Genomic DNA, 19,340 nt, shown 5'->3' on the forward strand with positions numbered 1-19,340 from the left:
TTGTAGGGCTGGGTGCATGTGTAGAAGCACTAAATATTTCTTGACCCTTTTAAGCCCAATCTTCTGAGTGTTAAGCATCAGCTGGGAAGTCCCAGTGATTTCAGCAGGAGTCGACAGCACTAGAAACCAGCCAGGAAATGTTCTGCACAGGATTGGACCTCTGGATTACCTATATCTCCAACTGAGAGTTTGATATTATCCCCATTTTAAAGGTAGAGAAACCGAAGCACAGAGAGAGACTGAGTGATAGACTGAGTCAGTAATAGCTGGGATTAGAATTTGGAAGCTCCTGGCCCTCAGCCCTGTGCTCAGTCCATCTAGCCCTTCTCTCTCTCCTCTAGTCTCTCATTGTATAGCTCCATATGCAGACCTGAAAACAGGAATCCTAGATACAGCTTCCCCACATCCCCACCAATTGGGCACGACTTCCAGGCATGATACGCTTGTATTGCATTCTGGAGCGATGTATTTCTTGGGGTTGCATCCGTTAAGAAGTTATTGTCCCCAACGTCATAAGTTAAATATATATGGGATACAAGCACAAACAAAATGTCTGGTACTTCACCTGATCCCACTGTTGGGCTCTAACTAGTGTCCTAAGCATTAAATCAGGAGATAGAACAGAACATTTAAATCTAGAAGCAGTTGGTTCAATTTTTGGAGATGCTTGGGAGATAGAGGGCCAGGAAGGCTGTAAAGCGAAGGGTTGGGCCCAAAACCCAAGAGTAGAAAATACTGAATTGGGTCCTCTCAGCAATCCTTGGAACACTCTCACGTCTTGCAATGCATAATCCAGAGCATTTCATCTAATAAAGGCCCATGTCCCATGAGTTCTACTCACTTTAATGTAGTGTAATCTTTGGACCCTCTTATACACAAGGGAAAATCTGACTTGTGTGTTCGTGTGAACATACGAGAGAGAACTCTGAATTGTGAACAGTAGGCAGAGCATTGGTTAAATCTTAAATGAAGGGAAAGGGCTCCTCTTAGAGCCATTGTTCTTGGTTGTTTTTCAGCTGGAGACTTTTAACAACTAACACCTGCTGTTTCATGGCTGTAGCAATGAGTGGAAGCATTCAGTAGCTAGGCCCACTTCATCAGAAGTATGTGTGTGTTGCTTTAATGCTTCTGACCAAATTAATCTCTGCTGACTTCCACACAGCTCCAGCTGTAGCTAAGTGTGAGGACCATGATTTCCAGGCACATTTATCTGTAGTTTATTAGAAATGAGGGGAAAGGGTTAGTCTTTTTTCCACATGAAACTCAAAACCCCCAACCAATATCTGTTCTGTAAAGTGGTAGGATTCTCGGACATGATCCCGCAAGGTGCTAGGTCCTCATACCCCACTGATTTGAAATCAGGGGCCTGATTCTGCAAAGTGCCACACACCTCCAACTCCATTCATGTCATGGCATGAGGCTTTTGATTTCCTGCCTGTTCTGAAATTCAGACCTGGTTCAGTGGTGGGTTCACAGGTGATCAGCAGCCCGTCAAACCAGTGTAGGCTGAGTTTCAGGAGAATCTGTGCCAATTTATAGTGGCAGTGTGAAACTTGTTGATTTTATTAAAGAAGTTGATTTCAGCCCCAAACCAGACAACATATAAGGAGTTTTGCCCTGAATTTTTGGAACTATTCCCCTCTATTCGACATTGGTGAGGCCTCATCTGGAGTACTGTGTCCAGTTTTGGGCCCCACACTTCAAGAAGGATGTGGATAAATTGGAGAGAGTCCAGCGAAGGGCAACAAAAATGATTAGGGGACTGGAACACATGAGTTATGAGGAGAGGCTGAGGGAGCTGGGATTGTTTAGCCTGCAGAAGAGAAGAATGAGGGGGGATTTGATAGCTGCTTTCAACTACCTGAAAGGGGGTTCCAAAGAGGATGGCTCTAGACTGTTCTCAATGGTAGCAGATGACAGAACGAGGAGTAATGGTCTCAAGTTGCAGTGGGGGAGGTTTAGATTGGATATTAGGAAAAACTTTTTCACTAAGAGGGTGGTGAAACACTGGAATGCGTTACCTAGGGAGGTGGTAGAATCTCCTTCCTTAGAGGTTTTTAAGGTCAGGCTTGACAAAGCCCTGGCTGGGATGATTTAACTGGGAATTGGTCCTGCTTTGAGCAGGGGGTTGGACTAGATGACCTTCTGGGGTCCCTTCCAACCCTGATATTCTATGATTCTATGAACTATCTGAAGATTCAACTCAAAGCAACACTCAGGGGGATGCAAACCCAAAGTAAATTGGAATGGGAAACAGAGTAACAGCCGTGTTAGTCTGTATTCGCAAAAAGAAAAGGAGTACTTGTGGCACCTTGTGGTAGAGACTAAGGTGCCACAAGTACTCCTTTTCTTTTTGGAATGGGAAAGAAGGTTGTCACGAATGGAAACCTCTGAGTTTCACTCAATCCTAATAGTAAAAGGGAACATGGGCACATGAGCCTGTAGTGGTTATTATTGGCATTACCAGTGATGCCTAGATGCAATGGAAGATGTTCTTCACCTGTGCTTTGCAGGCCTGCGGAAAGCTGGCTGGTTACATGGTTCTGGCCCCTCCTTGTTTCCAGGTGCTAAACTGCATTAAAAGAGGTTAAATATACATTAAATGTTTCCCTAGAGTGTTTTAATATAAGAAATCGCTGTAGAATCTTCAGCAATTATAGTTGTCAATGAGAAGCAGCCCAGGAGTTCATAAAATGCAGGGGATGTGTTCCTGACTTAATTTCTCTAGTAAGATGTCTGCACTGTGTGAATGCTGGAGAACTGCTACACTACAGTGATTAGAAATGCCTGAGATAGGCAGTGTTACTAAATATAGAGTAATGGTAATTCTGTCAGGAACTGTTTACATGCCACCCTGTTGTCCAAATCTTCATAGAGTCAAAGCTGTTTGATCCAGGGGCTGTCCAATGATCGATTGAAGCAGTATATGATATGTGGTATGGCCAACCATAATCAGTAATGCTTTTTATGGGAGTGCAGAAAACAAGAACCAAAACCCTGCATTCAGAGCACAGTCCTGTTCTACCTACTGTGTAATTTCTCTGCTTCCCTTGCCGCTCTGGCTTTGTTCAAATCAGCTGAGCCAGCAAAAAGAGATCTGACTGCTAGAGAACTGGGGGCATACTGCTTCATTCCCAGAGACAGGCCTAGGTTTGATAGATGCGTCAGCAAGTTGGAGTGAGATCTGGCAGCTCTGTGAAATCACTCGAAAGAGACAACCTCCAAGACTAGAAACAAATGATAAAGATGTGAATAGCCTATTAAAGATGTCACATGACTTTTAAAGAAGTGTTCCCCCACTCCAAAACACGCAGAGATGTGGCTAGAGATGTGATCTGAGCTTTGCGTAATCTTAAAGTCCTCATATTTTTATATCTGTTAGTCCCTTTTAATTTCAAGCTGTATTTTCCATCACCACCACCTAACCTCCCTTGCCTTTTTAATTTAAAATATTCTATTAACTGGCACATTGTCTTAATGGACATCTTCTCTGGCCAGTTAGTGTGCTTGTTACACAAGACTAGGGCTGGGGCTGTTTTCAGGTTTCAAGAGCAAAAGTTTGTTCCCACTTGTGCAGAAGTAAGGTTTTGATTCTTTACAGTGTCTCTGCTTTGGAACAGAGGTGGGAAGGAAGCAATCTATGGAGGATCCCCACTTCTCCAATTAAAAGTACCAGTGATCCAGAGCCTCATTCAGTAGCTAGGTATATTAAGAAAGGCTAGCTATTTTGTGGTTAAGAGGATGTGGGAAAAGATGTTTAGGTCTAAGGGATTTGGATACCTAATTCCTATGGAAATAGTGGGAAATGAATGTTCGAATCCCCAGGCGGCTTTAAAAATTGCAGCCTTAGGCTAGATCTACACTAGCACTTTTTTCGGTATAACTTGCATCTCTCCGGGGTGTGAAAGAAACACCCCTTGAGCAACATAAGCTACGCCGACAGAAACGCTGATGTAGCCGCCAACATAGCTCCCGCCGATCGTTGTGGGTGGCTTAATTACGTCGTTGAGAGAGCGCTCTCCCATCAGCATAGAGCGGCTACATCTGAGATCTTACAGCAGAGCAGCTCTCTGCCGCTGTAAGCTCTGTACTGTAGACGTGGCCTTAGATAACAGAACAGTATTAATTACAAAAGGCTTTGGGGAATTAGAGCTAAGATCTAAGTGCAGAATAACTGAAGAGCAATTCCTGAAGTCCTTACTTAGTACGTAGTTGGGGAAAAAATCCCATTGAAGTCAACAGGAATTTTTTGCTTGAGTAAACATTAGGATTTAGCCAGTATAACAGCAGGCTCATGTTTCTAAGCAACCAGGTGAGAAACTTGACTGTTGCTGTCTCTGTCTCTGGAGTGGGTATTTTTCTCTCAAGTGGTATAGCTGAATCCTACTAGCTGTGCTAAATGGCTCTCTGCTATAGTATGCCATGCTGACAACTGCACTAGAAATTCCATGTATTGACACTTGAGTTACAGGAAGTGGGCCTGAGCTACTCTGGGTCAGTTGTGTGCCCGCAATTGATTGTGGCCCTATTTTTATTGCATTTTCAGTTCACTGATGGTAGAAAGTTGTTTTTCCTCCATGACTTGCAGGCACACACTGGTATTTAGTCACCTAACTCCTAATGTTTGCACCCACAATTCAGTCTTGACCAATCATTATTAAAAATGTGAAGTAAATAGTTGGCTATTAAATCCGATTCATTGTTCCGTTTTTGCATGCAACGGTAGCTGTTCATGTAGTTTGATTGCATGATCCAGAAATGGAAAATCCATTTTTATTTATGGTCCCAGATGTAAAGTACTCAAGTTCTGAAATCCTTCCAGATGGCTCAATGACCTGTCTTTTTTTCTCTCTTGAGAGTAGCATTGCTCTCATTAGTGAAGAGTCAAGGAAGAAGGCTCTCTTTTATTAAAAGGGAGAGTGGAGGACTGTCTTTCATTTGTGTCTAGATCATTCCCCCAGCCTACCTTCATGATTTTCTTAAGTGTGTTTTAATGGCTGCCTGAAACTAGAAAGAGATTCCCTAGTGTGAGTTCAATTTGTCACCCTTGCTTGTTGCCAGAAGTGACCTTGTGGTTTGCCTCTCATTGTGACCTGCAAAAAGAACCCTTTGCTTTTGTAGAAGTGCAAGATAATGAGCCCGATTCATCCCTGTGTAAGGGCAGAGAAGAAGCAGCTAGCACCTCTTCTATTCAAGGGTGAAGGGGCTGGTACAGCGCAGAGTAGTGCAGCTGTGAGAGCTGTCCTAACTCGTGGCACTGTAGCAATGACCCCTATGGCCCCTTGCAGGGTGCAAAATTGCCAAAGCATGGGCCTGCCAGAGAACACCCCCTGGACCAGGGCTTTCTGTAGGGGGAGCTGATTCCAGCAAAGGTCCGCCTATGCTTCAGATATGCCTTGAAATGGGGGTCTTGGGGCTGCAGTGCCAGTGTGAATTCTCTTTTACTTACTGGGAGATTAGGAAGAGGGCTGGAGGTTGTTCTTTATCCTAGCCCCGATGTCATGGGCATACATGCAGTCTCACACACACTTAATGATTTAATGAGCAAGACATAGCCAAAATATGCTACATACCTTTGAGGCACTGCTTGGGTTTATGTGAGCATGTGCAGTACTGGGAAAATAGCCACTGAGTGCGTACTTGGCGAGGTGGAGAGAACTGAGTAATTAGTGCAGGTCAGACTGTCATATGTTCAGCTTTACTTCTTCTGTGATTTTTCAGTAATAATGTGCTGTGCCACTTTTGCATTATGTCAGATTTTGTAAGCAAGTGGTTTTTAAGTGAGGTAAAAGCTGGGGTCTGCAAGACAAATCAACCTCCTGAAAGTGGTTCAGTAGTGTGAAAACTGAAATAGGTTAGAAGGCCTAAAGATAAGAGGGGGAATCTACCTTTGTCTCTAGTTTAATAGCTGCTATATTTCTTTCCAGAGGTGACTGCAGATCAGGACTGGATGAAGCAGTCCCTAATTGTACTCAGTTATACCAGTATAGGTCAGGAGCTCATTTTATTGGTGTATCTGAGAGAGCAATTTGATCCACTTTTTATACTGCACTCTGGGATCCTGAGGTGGGGTGAGGTTTAGAGTAAGCAGGGCATTTGCCCTATTTCCCCAGTGAAATGAATGTGCAAGTATATTCTAACCTGAGATGGTAACTGTATTGGATTTCTTACAACCTTCATATTGGACGTATCTTTTGATAAGCCATGAACAAAAGAACGTCTGACAAGTGGAAGATCTCAGCCCTTCTGAATAAGTGGATCTGTTGGAGGTCCTGAGGAGACATTTGTGCAGGGACAGTCAGGTGCTTCTCTAGCTTAGGATGGATGGCAATCTTTGAGGAGTTCACCTAGCTTTGTGTAATAATTGCTAATCTTGTTTTCACTCCCTCACCCCTCTTTCTGTGGTATATTGTCTTTTTGATGTGGCTCACATCATGAGGTTTCACAGCTATCCAGAGTTCGGATTTTATGGGGGAAGGAGATAACTGAGGGTGAGTCAAAGGCTCACGATCCCCTGTGTTAATTGGGAGATGGGAGTCATCCTGTCTACTCCTCTCTTCTTATTATATGGCATGGGAACTTTCCTGAGGAACGGATAATATTTTCGCAAATTATTTGGCAAACAGGATTCAACAACAAATTCAAGAAAAACCCCTTTAGTTTTAAGAGCAGAAAATGAGGACTTTGTGATTATCCATTATGAATTATTCCTTCAACTTTTGCCCCTTTCTGGGAAGAATGGTGTTTGACCTGGCTCTGGCTAACACTGTGAGGCTAAGGTCTTACACTCTAACCTCTACCACTGTGGAAATCTATCTGTTGAAGCAAGGTTCAGAAACACAGTTCAGTCGCATTTATATGCTGGGAATCACCAGGTTCCCAAAAACCACATAAATTCCAGTATCTGGCTAATTGGCTACGTCTTATATCCTTCCCTTAAATTGCTGGACATGTATAGAGATATCAGCATTCTTTGCGATAATCATTCTTTCTTCCTCCAGGCTTTGTTCTCCCTGATACAGCATTTCAAAATGTTGAACACAGAATTTAGAGAAGCACATTTTACTTTTTGTGAGAAATTGGACATGAATGGCACAGAATAGGGCCATCTTTCATGAGGCAATGAAATGACTGCCTGTCAGCTGGCTCTTGCAGGTCAATTTTGTTAGGGAGCAAGGTTGAATTCAAACTAGTTTGACATCTACAGTACAGTGAAATGATGCACTGTCCTGAGAGGCAGGCATCGGTGCTGGAGATATATGTGGAGAGAGGGTGCAGCTAGTGGAACTGTGAACATTAATCTAGCTTAAATGTTTGGTTCTCCTAGATAACAACAATGAAGTTTAGGTGGTGGTGGCCTTTCCATCCTTGATCCCTATTTTCAGTCTCTTGGACACTCCTCCCCATCTTCAGTTTGAGGTAAAGCTTGTCATGCTTCAGCTCAGTTTAGAAGTCAGTTTGGTTTGGGGAAAGCTTCCTTACAAATCCATTTGACAGTTTTGAGTTTGACGCTTGAGAGGCGGGGAAAATGCACATTTTACAATTAAACTTTGCAGATGCTTTTCTTCACACATTGGTAGCTAAAAATGCCACTGCGTTGTAGCCTGACAAGTACATAGTCCTGAGTGATGAATGCGTGCTTTCCCTGGTTGTGAAATGCCAACATTTCTTGTAAGAGAGTTGTGTAAGTATTGAAAGAGTGTACTTGGTGTGGATGACATATTATTTTCCTTAAGATCTGTAATCTACGCTGTGATGTGAAGATTCCCAGATCCCTAAGGGAATATGTTGAAATATACAAGTAGGAGAGGGGGAAGGAGCCATTTGTTACATTGGTATTTGGATGCTTTTGAAAACTGTACTTGATGCCTATTGGCAGGGAAAGGATTCTAGTACCCCTCTAACCAGTAAAGCCAGCTCTATATTGTTTCTTTCAATGATAAAAACAAAGGAAAATCTGGGAGTAGAGTGAGAAAAGCAGATGAAATTTTAAAAAGCTCTTTTTTCTCTGCAAGCCCAGAGCAGTGAATGGCAATAACTGGACAGTGGTTAGCAGACTTGTTCAGCCACAGCTTTATTCTATGCTGTCCCATCCTCAACCCAAGAAATAGTTTCCCTTGGCATAACAGTTGGGGTGAAATCTTGGCTCTACTGAAGTAAATGGCAAAACTCCTGTTGACTTCAGTAAAGCTGGGATTTCATCCGAGACCATTTTGTTGCTCTAGCAATGTCTGCACTACACCTTTAGCAGTGTGAGGAGACCCCATTACAACAGCAATGCTCTGTATTGCTATCAGAATGTTAACTGTCCCCACACTGAGATGACCATGGCGTTTGCAGAGTTCAAATAGAAGGTTTAAAAGCTGAGTCCTGTCTATACTACATAATAGAACAGCATTCTTACCGTGTCCCCGATCTAGTTCTCAGAGCTATCATGCCTAAGATTGCTTAATAACCAGTCTACTGCATTATTTTCTTTCAGTGTTCTTAATAGATAGCTGACTGACATCATCAACACAAGAAATATCATACCAGTGAAGGCAAAATTAATTTCTGAGGCTTGGATCATTGTGTCTGAGGAGAAAGAGGAAAGAAAGCATGAGTGTCCATAGGGTATGTCTACACTGCGAAATTAGGTTGAATTTATAGTAGTTGTTTTTTCAGAAATCGACTATATAAAAACGATTGTGTCCCCACACAAAATGCTCTAAGCACTTTAACTCGGCGGAGTGCTTCCACAGTACCAAGGCTAGCATCGACTTCTGGAGTGTTGCACTGTGGGTAGCTATCCCACAGTTCCCGCAGTCTCCGCTGCCCATTGGAATTCTGGGTTGAGATCCCAATGCCTGATGGGGCAAAAAGCATTGTCGCAGATGGTTCTGGGTACATGTCATCAGGCCCTCCCTCCCTCCCTCTGTGAAAGCAACGGCAGACAATCGTTTCACGCCTTTTTTCCTGAGTTACCTGTGCAGACGCCATACCACAGCAAGCATGGAGCCCACTCAGCTCACTGTCACTGTATGTCTCCTGGGTGCTGGCAGACGCGGTACTGCATTGCTACACAGCAGCAGCAACCCATTGCCTTGTGGCAGCAGACGGTACAATAGGCCTGAAAACCATCCTCATCATGTCCGAGGTGCTCCTGGCCGCCTCGGTAAGGTCGGTCAGGAGCACCTGGGCAGATATGGGTGCAGGGACTAAATTAGGAGTGACTCGACCAGGTCATTCTCTAGTCCTGCAGGCAGTCCTATTATACCATCTTATGGTGAGCAGGCAGGAGATGTGGATGGCTAGCAGTCCTATTGCACCATCTTCTACTGAGCAGCCAGGACATGTGGATGGCTTGCAGTCCTTCTGCACCATCTGCTGCCAGCCAAAGATCTAAAAGATAGATGGAGTGGATCAAAACAAGAAATAGACCAAATTTGTTTTGTATTCATTTGCTCCCCCCTCCGTGAAGTCCTACCTGAAATACTAGAGGGACGGATAGCTCAGTGGGTTGAGCATTGGCCTCCTAAACCCAGGTTTTGAGTTCAGTCCTTGAGGGGGCCATTCTGTGTGACAGTTTTTGTTTCTCCTTGATGTAAAGCCACCCCCTTTGTTGATTTTAATTCCCTGTAAGCCAACCCTGTAAGCCATGTTGTCAGTCGCCCCTCCCTCCATCAGAGCAACGGCAGACAATCGTTCCGCGCCTTTTTTCTGTGCAGATGCCATACCACGGCAAGCATGGAGCCCGCTCAGATCACTTTGGCAATTAGGAGCACATTAAACACCACGCGCATTATCCAGCAGTATATGCAGCACCAGAACCTGGCAAAGTGAAACCGGGCGAGTAGGCGACATCAGCGCGGTGACGAGAGTGATGAGGACATGGACACAGACTTCTCTCAAAGCACGGGCCCTGGCAACGTGGGCATCATGGTGCTAATGGGGCAGGCTCATGTGGTGGAACGCCGATTCTGGGCTCGGGAAACAAGCACAGACTGGTGAGACCGCATAGTGTTGCAGGTCTGGGATGATTCCCAGTGGCTGCGAAACTTTCGCATGCGTAAGGGCACTTTCATGGAACTTTGTGACTTGCTTTCCCCTGCCCTGAAGTGCATGAATATCAAGATGAGAGCAGCCCTCACAGTTGAGAAGCGAGTGGCAATAGCCCTGTGGAAGCTTGCAAAGCCAGATAGCTACCGGTCAGTCGGGAATCAATTTGGAGTGGGCAAATCTACTGTGTGGGCTGCTCTGATGCAAGTAGCCCACGCAATCAAAGATCTGCTGATATCAAGGGTAATGATCCTGGGAAATGTGCAGGTCATAGTGGATGGCTTTGCTGCAATGGGATTCTTTAACTGTGGTGGGCCATAGACGGAACCCATATCCCTGTCTTGACACCGGAGCACCAAGCCAGCGAGTACATAAACCACAAGGGGTACTTTTCAATAGTGCTGCAAGCACTGGTGGATCACAAGGGACATTTCACCAACATCACCGCCCCTTGGCTCACTCTACTTCCCTGAAAGCTAACCACCCTCCCCTCTTCCCTTCGATCACTGCTTGCAGAGGCAATAAAGTCATTGTTGCTTCACATTCATGCATTCTTTATTAATTCATCACACAAATAGGGGGATAACTGCCAAGGTAGCCCGGGAGGGGTGGTGGAGGAGAGAAGCACCAGGAGGGGTGGTGGAGGAGGGAAGGACAAGGCCACACAGCACTTCAAAAGTTTAAAACTTTAAAACTTATTGAATGCCAGCCTTCTGTTACTTGGGCAATCCTCTGGGGTGGAGTGGCTGGGTGGCCAGAGGCCCCCCCACCACGTTCTTGGGCGTCTGGGTGTGAAGGCTATGGAACTTGGGGAGGAGGGCGGTTGGTTACACAGGGGCTGTAGTGGCGGTCTGTGCTCCAGCTGCCTTTCCTGCAGCTCAACCATACGCTGGAGCATATTAGTTTGATCCTCCAGCAGCCTCAGCATTGTATCCTGCCTCCTCTCATCACGCTGCCTCCACCTTTCAGCTTTGGCCCCTCTTCAGCCCGCCACCTACTCTCTTCAGCCCGCCACCTCTCCTCCTGGTCATTTTGTGCTTTCCTGCACTCTGACATTGTCTGCGTTCGCACATTCGTCTGTGTGGGAGGACAGCATGAGCTCAGAGAACATTTAATCACGAGTGCGTTTTTTTGCCTTCGAATCTTCACTAGCCTCTGGGAAGGAGAAGATCCTGTGATCCTTGAAACACATGCAGCTGGTGGAGGGGAAAAAAAGGGACAGTGATATTTAAAAAGACACATTTTATAGAACAGTGGGTACACTCTTTCATGGTTAACCTTGCTGTTAACATTACATACATAGCACATGTGTTTTCGTTCCAAGGTCGCATTTTGCCTCCCCCCACCACATGGCTAGCCCCTCATTCCTCCCCCCTCCCCATGGCTAACAGCAGGGAACATTTCTGTTCAGCCACAGGCAAACAGCCCAGCAGGAACGGGTACCTCTGAATGTCCCCTTAAGAAAAGCACCCTATTTCAACCAGGTGACCATAAATGATATCACTCTCCTGAGGATGACACAGAGAGATAGAGAACGGATGTTGTTTGAATGCCAGCAAACATACACTGTAGTGCTTTGTTCTACAATGATTCCCGAGTACGTGCTACTGGCCTGGAGTGGTAAAGTGTCCTACCATGGTGGACAGAATAAGGCTGCCCTCCCCAGAAACCTTTTGCAAAGGCTTTGGGAATACATCCAGGAGAGCCGCAAATGCCAGGGCAAATTAATCATTAAACATGCTTGCTTCTAAACCATGTATACTATTTTAGAAGGTACACTCACCAGAGGTCCCTTCTCTGCCTGGTGGGTCCGGGAGGCAGCCTTGGATGGGTTCGGGGGGTACTGGCTACAGGTCCAGGGTGAGAAACAGTTCCTGGATGTCGGGAAAACCTGTTTCTCCGCTTGCTTGCTGTGAGCTATCTACAACCTCATCATCATCATCTTCCTCATCCCCAAAACCTGCTTCTGTGTTGCCTCCATCTCCATTGAAGGAGTCAAACAATATGGCTGGGGTAGTGGTGGCTGAATCCCCTAAAATGGCATGCAGCTCATCATAGAAGCGGCATGTTTGGGGCTCTGACCCGGAGTGGCTGTTTGCCTCTCTGGTTTTCTGGTAGGCTTGCCTCAGCTTCTTAAGTTTCACACGGCACTACTTCGGGTCCCTGTTATGGCCTCTGTCCTTCATGCCCTGGGAGATTTTGACAAAGGTTTTGGCATTTCGAAAACTGGAACGGAGTTCTGATAGCACGGATTCCTCTCCCCATACAGCAATCAGATCCCGTACCTCCTGTTCGGTCCATGCTGGAGCTCTTTTGCAATTCTGGGACTCCATCATGGTCGCCTCTGCTGATGAGCTCTGCACTCACCTGCAGCTTGCCACGCTGGCCAAACTGGAAATTGAAATTCAAAAGTTCGCAGGCCTTTTCCTGTCTACCTGGCCAGTGCATCTGCGTTGAGAGCGCTGTCCAGATCGGTCACAATGGAGCACTCTGGGATAGCTCCCGGAGGCCAATACCGTCTAATTGCATCCACAGTACCTCAAATTCGACCCAGCAAGGCTGATTTCAGCGCTAATCCCCTTGTTGGGGGTGGAGTAAGGAAATCAATTTTAAGAGCCCTTTAAGTCCAAAAAAAAAAAAAGGGCTTCGTCGTGTGGACGGGTGCAGGGTCAAATCGATTTAACGCTGCTAAATTTGACCTCAACTCCTAGTGTAGACCAGGGCATAGAGGTCTTGCAGTCTTTCTCTTCTCTTTCTCTTCAGCCTTTGGCACTGGAAAGAGTAGGACAATAGTTTTAGGTAACACAAGCTTAAAGATTTAGGTCTTGGTTATTAAGAACTATTAAAGGTACTAGGTAACCCAGCAATGCCAGAAATGTACTAATGAAGCTGCAAAAATTAAAACTAGTTTATTAGATTATTAAAAAAGAAAAATCACCATGCTTAACTGCCTCTTAAAAAAACCAAATATACAGCTTTTTTCCTTTTGAAAGGTATAAATTCAGTTTACTAGCTTTTATCACCAAGTTGCATTAGAAACCGCAGAAGGGCTAAAAATAGTTTCCTATATGGGTGGCTTTAGTTTTTCCTTTTAAGTAGCTTGATTTTTTTTTTTTTTTTTCAAAGCCTAGTAATCTTTTTCCTCTTCTCTAAGCAGAATGATCTGGTCCATCCATTAGTAACTGATTATCTCTTGTCATTTACTGCATTAGCAGAGTTCTCATTGCTCCACCTTGTTATGTTAAAAATGCCACTTGGGTACATTCTGAGCACAGCATCCATTGGAAGGAGGCCTGTAAATTCCATCAGAAAATTCCAAGACATGCATGAGGCTGAAATCTCCCACGTAAATCCATTAGAGTTCATGCATAATTTACTTTTTATGTAGCTGTTTTGGTGCTGTGAAATATCGTTAACAATAACTTGCTTCCTTTAAAAACATAGTGATGTCTGCAGATAGGTAACATGCTCTTGGAACTGGGAAACCATTTTCTGCTTCATTAATTTATAAAATCTCCTTAATTATAAAACAAACAAAAACCATTTATTTTTCCCAGTATCCTAAGAGAGGAGATTGTCAGTAGACTTTGGCTGCTTTGGACCAGGAGCAGAAGCACAAGCCAGTGTTTAGATCCTACTGAGAATACCTGTTTCCTGGATGTACAGATTTATGAACTGTTAGCGCAGGGGTCCCATCTGATCTCAAATATAGTGTTATCATGCAGAGATGCTGTCTACACTGGCTTTTTAGACCTAAATTTCCCTCTGGTGCAGCGACATAGGTGGTGTCAACAGTAAGAGTACTAGTGTAGACCAGCTGCTGCTACTTTTAAATGTCCAGTCTTGCTCCAAGCAGGTCTAGACAATGTTGGCAACTCTCAAGGCCTTGTCTACACTAGAGCTCGCACCACTGCAGCAGTGGGATATTTAAAAAAACATTAGTCTAGTATAGACCAAGCAAGGGAAAGAGAAGATCTCTCCAGGATTCAAGCTGCATTGGACTTTATCAACTAAAGGGACCAACATGGTGGGGAACAAGAGGTTTGGTTGCAAAAAGCAGTGGCAAGTCAAAATAAGGAGTTTATCTTGCAGCCTGTATCCCCCTTTATCAAAGGGAGATTGTAGGATCAGTGTTGACCATCTTTCTGGTGATCTATATGAAATGAGTCAGTGGTCTTTCTTTTGTTCTTAGTAGGAAGCTCATCTGCATCACAACTAGCCCGCACACTCTCAGTCTTAGCAGAGAGGCAAAAGACAGAATGCAGACTGACTTCTCCTGTGGGCCGTAGAGGGGTTCCCGCTTAAAATAAGACCGAGGACATGCTAGTGGGAGAGCACAGGCACTGCTGGGGGTAGCTTGCACTGCTGCTGTACCTGTTCAGTGAATGAATCGAGGACTTCACTCCCGAAGGTGGTCGATCTCAGCACTTTTCATGATCCCATGAATCCCTGAGAGGTCTCAGCCCAACAACGTGCTGCGCTGTTGTTGTGGAGGATGTCTTACTGTGGGGGATGGTGAAATGGCACTTGCATGTCATGTAGGGTTGTAGAATAACAGCCGTGTTAGTCTGTATTCGCAAAAAGAAAAGGAGTACTTGTGGCACCTTAGAGACTAACCAATTTATTTGAGCATAAGCTTTTGTGAGCTACAGCTCACTTTATGCTGCTTTGCCGGGGATAGACCAGGAATGGAGTCTTAGAACTTTTAGTAAGTAATCTAGCTAGGTACGTGTTAATTATGATTTCTTTAAATGGCTGAGAAAAGAATTGTGCTGAATAGAATAACTATTTCTGTCTGTGTATCTTTTTTGTAACTTAAGGTTTTGCCCAGAGGGGTTCTCTATGTTTTGAATCTAATTACCCTGTAAGGTATCTACCATCCTGATTTTACAGAGGTGATTTCTTTACTTCTATTTACTTCTATTTCTATTAAAAGTCTTCTTGTAAGAAAACTGAATGCTTTTTCATTGTTCTCAGATCCAAGGGTTTGGGTCTGTAGTCACCTATGCAAATTGGTGAGGCTTTTTATAAGTGAGCTGTAGCTCACGAAAGCTTATGCTCAAATAAATTGGTTAGTCTCTAAGGTGCCACAAGTACTCCTTTTCTTCATATAGGGTTGTGTTACTGCAGCTTTTAGAAAGATAGATCTCAGCCATCCATCTGTGTCAGAGGATCTTGCATGTTTGCTCTCTTGATCTCCAAGGGAAAACCTCAGGCAGTGAAAAGTATTCCAAGGTCTCCCTTGCTTCCTGCTTCTTCTAATCTGCATTCTCAGGAATGAATCAAAAGTGTGAAAGGAGTTTGTGTTTGGTCCTATGCTTTAAAGGGCTGGAGGGGAAGAGCAGGGAGAAAAGAGATGAGATCTATTTATAAGCCAAGAACAGACTTTTCTCGTCTGACACTTCAAGGTCTTATTTGAGCAGACAGTCTGGTGAGAATAGTTACACGTGTGTGTCCTACTCCACCAGCACCTTAATAATAAATAGTGATGTTATAACTAATACTCCAAGAGACTGGAGTGTAATTTTTCTGTTTTATCTTAGTCTCTTGCTGCAGTGTTGTGTATATGTGTGCTTTTATATTGAGCTGGCATCTTTCTGTATCGAAAGGGAAAAAATAAAATAAAATAAAATGCAGGTTTGGCCAGATAACCAGTGAGTTTGAGTAGACACGTATCCTATCTCCTGTCTGGGCTGTGTAACTCTGCCTGTTAGGGGCAAATGAATTTTAAGAAAACAAAACCTGGCACCTTACTGCCAGCCACTCAGAGTCTTTCCCTCCAATGGGGAAAACTCTCCGGCCTGTGAGATCGCTTATGAGAATTTGTAGTTCAAAATATCTAGAAATAAAAAGGCAAAGAATTAGGAGAGGCAGTGTATTCCAGTGGCTAGAGCAGTGGATTGGGAGTTAGACGACCTGGATTCTGTTCCCAGATCTGCCAGTGATCTCAGGCAATTTACTTTCCCTCTGTTTCCCCTTCCCCACGCTCACTTCTTCTCTTTGTCTGTTTAAATTGTAAGCTCTTCAGGGCAGTGGCATTCTCTAGCACAGTGGGGCCCTGATCTCTGTTTGGGGCCCAGAAGTGTACACTAATAAATACAAATAGGTGGGGAAAGCACTGAAAATTCCCATTTCTGCTTTTTACTTTCATTCTAGGTGACCATTTGTTTCCAGGAAATGTGTGTAGATATTATATATATTTGCATAACGAAAATATATAATGCCTGAGACTTAATACAACACTTGCCTTCCCAGTGAGAAGAAACTAGTGATGTGGAATTTTTTTTTTCCACTGACATTTAGTGACCATTCTATTAACAAAGAGTACAGAAGAGATTAAGTGCCTGATGATGTTGTCTTCGCTGATCCCGGAATTTTAATTTTGCCAAACAAGTGTGAAACTCTCTGGCAAAGGGGGAGACCATTCTGCAAGCTGAGGAGTCTGATCTTTCTTGGCTTGTCCCCTAAGATGTTCTTCCCGGTGATATACTCATGACTGGCACGTGTTATCATTCCGAGTGCTCTCCCGGTTGTGTATAATGGTGTAAAATGTTTTTGAGAGCCCTGGAGTGTGGATCCATTGTATGAAACATTCTCTGTCTACTTCTGAAACATCTGTGTTTTTGCTGCCTCCAGCAGGATTGCACTGAAAGTGTTCCTGATTATTTAAAACACAAACCGAAACCTGGGCCGCCTGAACCTTCGTGGGATAACTTGTTTTTTCTATAGGGCTGACCAGCCTGTTGGTTTGTTTTCCCCCTCCCCAAGAAAAGGTCCTCTGCTCTCCAAATGTTCATACTGCCCCCTTCTATTTACTAACTTCCCCTCCCAGCTTAATATCATGCCAAACACCATCCTAAAATAGGGATGATCTGGCTCCTTCCTAAAAGTAGAAAAGAAAAATATAGAGCAATCCTCCACAGGCAATGGGTTGAATTAGTTTCAGCAAGTAGATCTCCCCCATTTCTATTATCCATGTTTGAAGCTTGTCTCCAAATTGGCTAGAAGGGATCACTGTGGTGTAGTATGAGGCGCATTCCCTTCCTCTGGGGACTGAGCGCCCTGCCAGCTAGGGAGAAGAGGTAACTCCTATTCTCTCCAGCTGCAAGAACACCCACCCCAGGAGAGGGACATCTCTGATGGAATTAAAGAGATTAACTAAATGTCAGCCAGGTCTAATCAGAGGCAGATAGAACAGGTCAGGTAGATTTTGGGGGGGGCACATGGTTGAATATGACACTTTAATGGGGCCAGTTTTATGAGATCACTGGTTATGAGCTGTCTTCCATCACCTCCTTTTGGGGGTTGGGCCATCCGTTCAGACTTCACAGGACACTAAGAAAGTGCGGGGATTTTCCCCAACCACCTTTAACTGAGGGCATCGTGTACTCCAGGACCCTCCTCCTTCCAACCTGCAAACCCTTGAAAGAAAAGTTCCATTAATTGCTGAGGTTGCCCCTTTTTTCCCTTCCCCGGCCCATCCAACTCTTTTCAGAAACTGTCCCACCCTTTGGTTGCAGACTGTTCTTTTCCCCACCTCTCCATTTGTCCCAGCAGTTGTCTGCAGCTGTGCCTCTCTGGAGGCCATCACTCTATTGATGTCTTGCATAAACTGGGAGATTGTTCTCCCCCACCATCCCGCCGCCCCATCTCCTTTAAATGATGGATAGGCTGCAAAATAGTCTGTGTGGAAGATGAATACACTGGGGACACTTTCAGGGTGCCTCACAAAATGGAAATGACTTCCTGAGATTCCCACTGTTTTAGAGAGCCATTCTGCTACTGCTTAGCATAACTTCTCAGGATAAGCCTCAAGTATTTACTGAAGACAGCCTGTCACCCCTCTTTAGTTGGTTACCTTGGTGCTGCTTGTTTGCACAGTGAAGCATGCAGTATTTTTATGAGTAAAGCACCTGCATTTCTGGCCAGGCTGCTCAGGAGAACTACGCCAACCATTTAAAAATATGACCAACAATATTAAGCTCAGTATTAAAACAAACAAAAAAATGTAACCTAAACAAGAGCATCATCTCAGAATCAGGGAGGGGCCTCACCCGTGTAACGCTTGCTTAAAATACAGTATGACTCTGAAAGTGAGTTTTCTAATCAGGGATTTATTCTGCACTATATACACCTGCTTCTGCAGCAGTACAGACTGCTGGTGTGTGGACAAGCAATTGCCATCCTATATATATATATACACAAACGTGTACAGTTCATAAACATGATAGGGTACAACGAGCACTTTGTTGGAGGCAATGACCTGTTGCACGGAAACAGAGAAACCAATTTGCACACAGCTGTGTACACACACTTACACAGTAGAGGTTTTATATGCACTGTGTAGATTCCTGCATGACCTTCAATTGCTTACACACAATGCTAGTGCAGTATAGCATATGCTCACTTAGAGTGGTCTGAGAAGTCTCTTGGTTTTAAGCAATTGCTAATTTTTAGCTTAATGAGAGAGTGTGGACTAATGGCCAGAACAAGGGATTGGGAGTCTAGCTTGCTGGATTCCATTCCAAACTCTGCCCCTGACCTGTTCTGTGACCTTTGGTAAATCTGTTAATCTCACATTGCTTCATTTCTCCTATCTGAAATGAGCATGGTGATACTTGCCTTTCTCATAGGGCTGTTGTGAGGTTTTGTTAATGTCTGTTGAGATCCTCTGATGAAAGGCCCAACAGAATTGCAAAGGTATTATCATTATCTTCCAGGCTTCTCTTCTTTTACAGATACACGTTCACTTGCAGTCAATATCTAATTATTAGCACAGATTTCAGCAAATCAAGATGAGCCAATAGGACTCCATTCTTTTGTCCCCTCACAAAGAAGAATGCTCTTTCAAGACTTTGGCACATGAGCCAATCAGATGAGCTTTCGTGTGTGCTGAGGACAACTTGACAGCAAGGATACCCCAGAGGCAGAATGGGTGAACTGCTCTCCCTGGGGAAATGTTTTTTGCAGAACCCCTGATTAGTGTGTTGTGCTCTGGGGTGTGCTCTGAAGAATTTCAGTTTCTCGTCTGGGTTGGTAATGACTGAAAGTTGTGATCATCTGATGGCTTATTTGCTGAACCTGTGTGAAATGATTTTCTGCAGTCTCAGTCCAAGTCCCAACGGACAAGTAACCATATCACAAGCCATTACTACATATGGCACTAGTTGATCTTTGCTGGCCATATCAGCAGAGACCAAGGACCAGGTAGACCATGGACACTGACATTCACTCTACTCATTCCCTAGCAACGTTCCCTGCTGCTCAGGGTTGAGGCGTGCTGGCAGGGCCCATTGTGGGGG

The 19,340-nt window shown here is 44.4% G+C and overlaps 1 protein-coding gene across 4 annotated transcripts in view; it reads left to right on the top strand.

The window, feature by feature from the left end:
• The window catches only part of TRIM44 (tripartite motif containing 44), a 105,397-nt gene that overhangs the window by 71,979 nt on the left and 14,078 nt on the right, over window positions 1-19,340 (top strand). The window contains exons 5-6 of one of the 4 annotated variants that reach the window (XR_012159394.2): window positions 8,483-8,613; window positions 9,708-10,631. The exons of 2 other annotated variants lie outside the window; for them this stretch is intronic. The gene's annotated coding sequence lies outside the window, so the exon portion shown is untranslated. Of the gene's footprint in view, window positions 1-8,482; window positions 8,614-9,707; window positions 10,632-19,340 lie in introns of those variants that run through there. One more of the 4 variants, XR_012159393.1, reaches the window with a different exon arrangement.

The sequence above is a fragment of the Lepidochelys kempii genome, chromosome 6, assembly GCF_965140285.1.
Source record: "Lepidochelys kempii isolate rLepKem1 chromosome 6, rLepKem1.hap1, whole genome shotgun sequence".
NCBI classification, from domain to species: Eukaryota; Metazoa; Chordata; order Testudines; family Cheloniidae; genus Lepidochelys; species Lepidochelys kempii.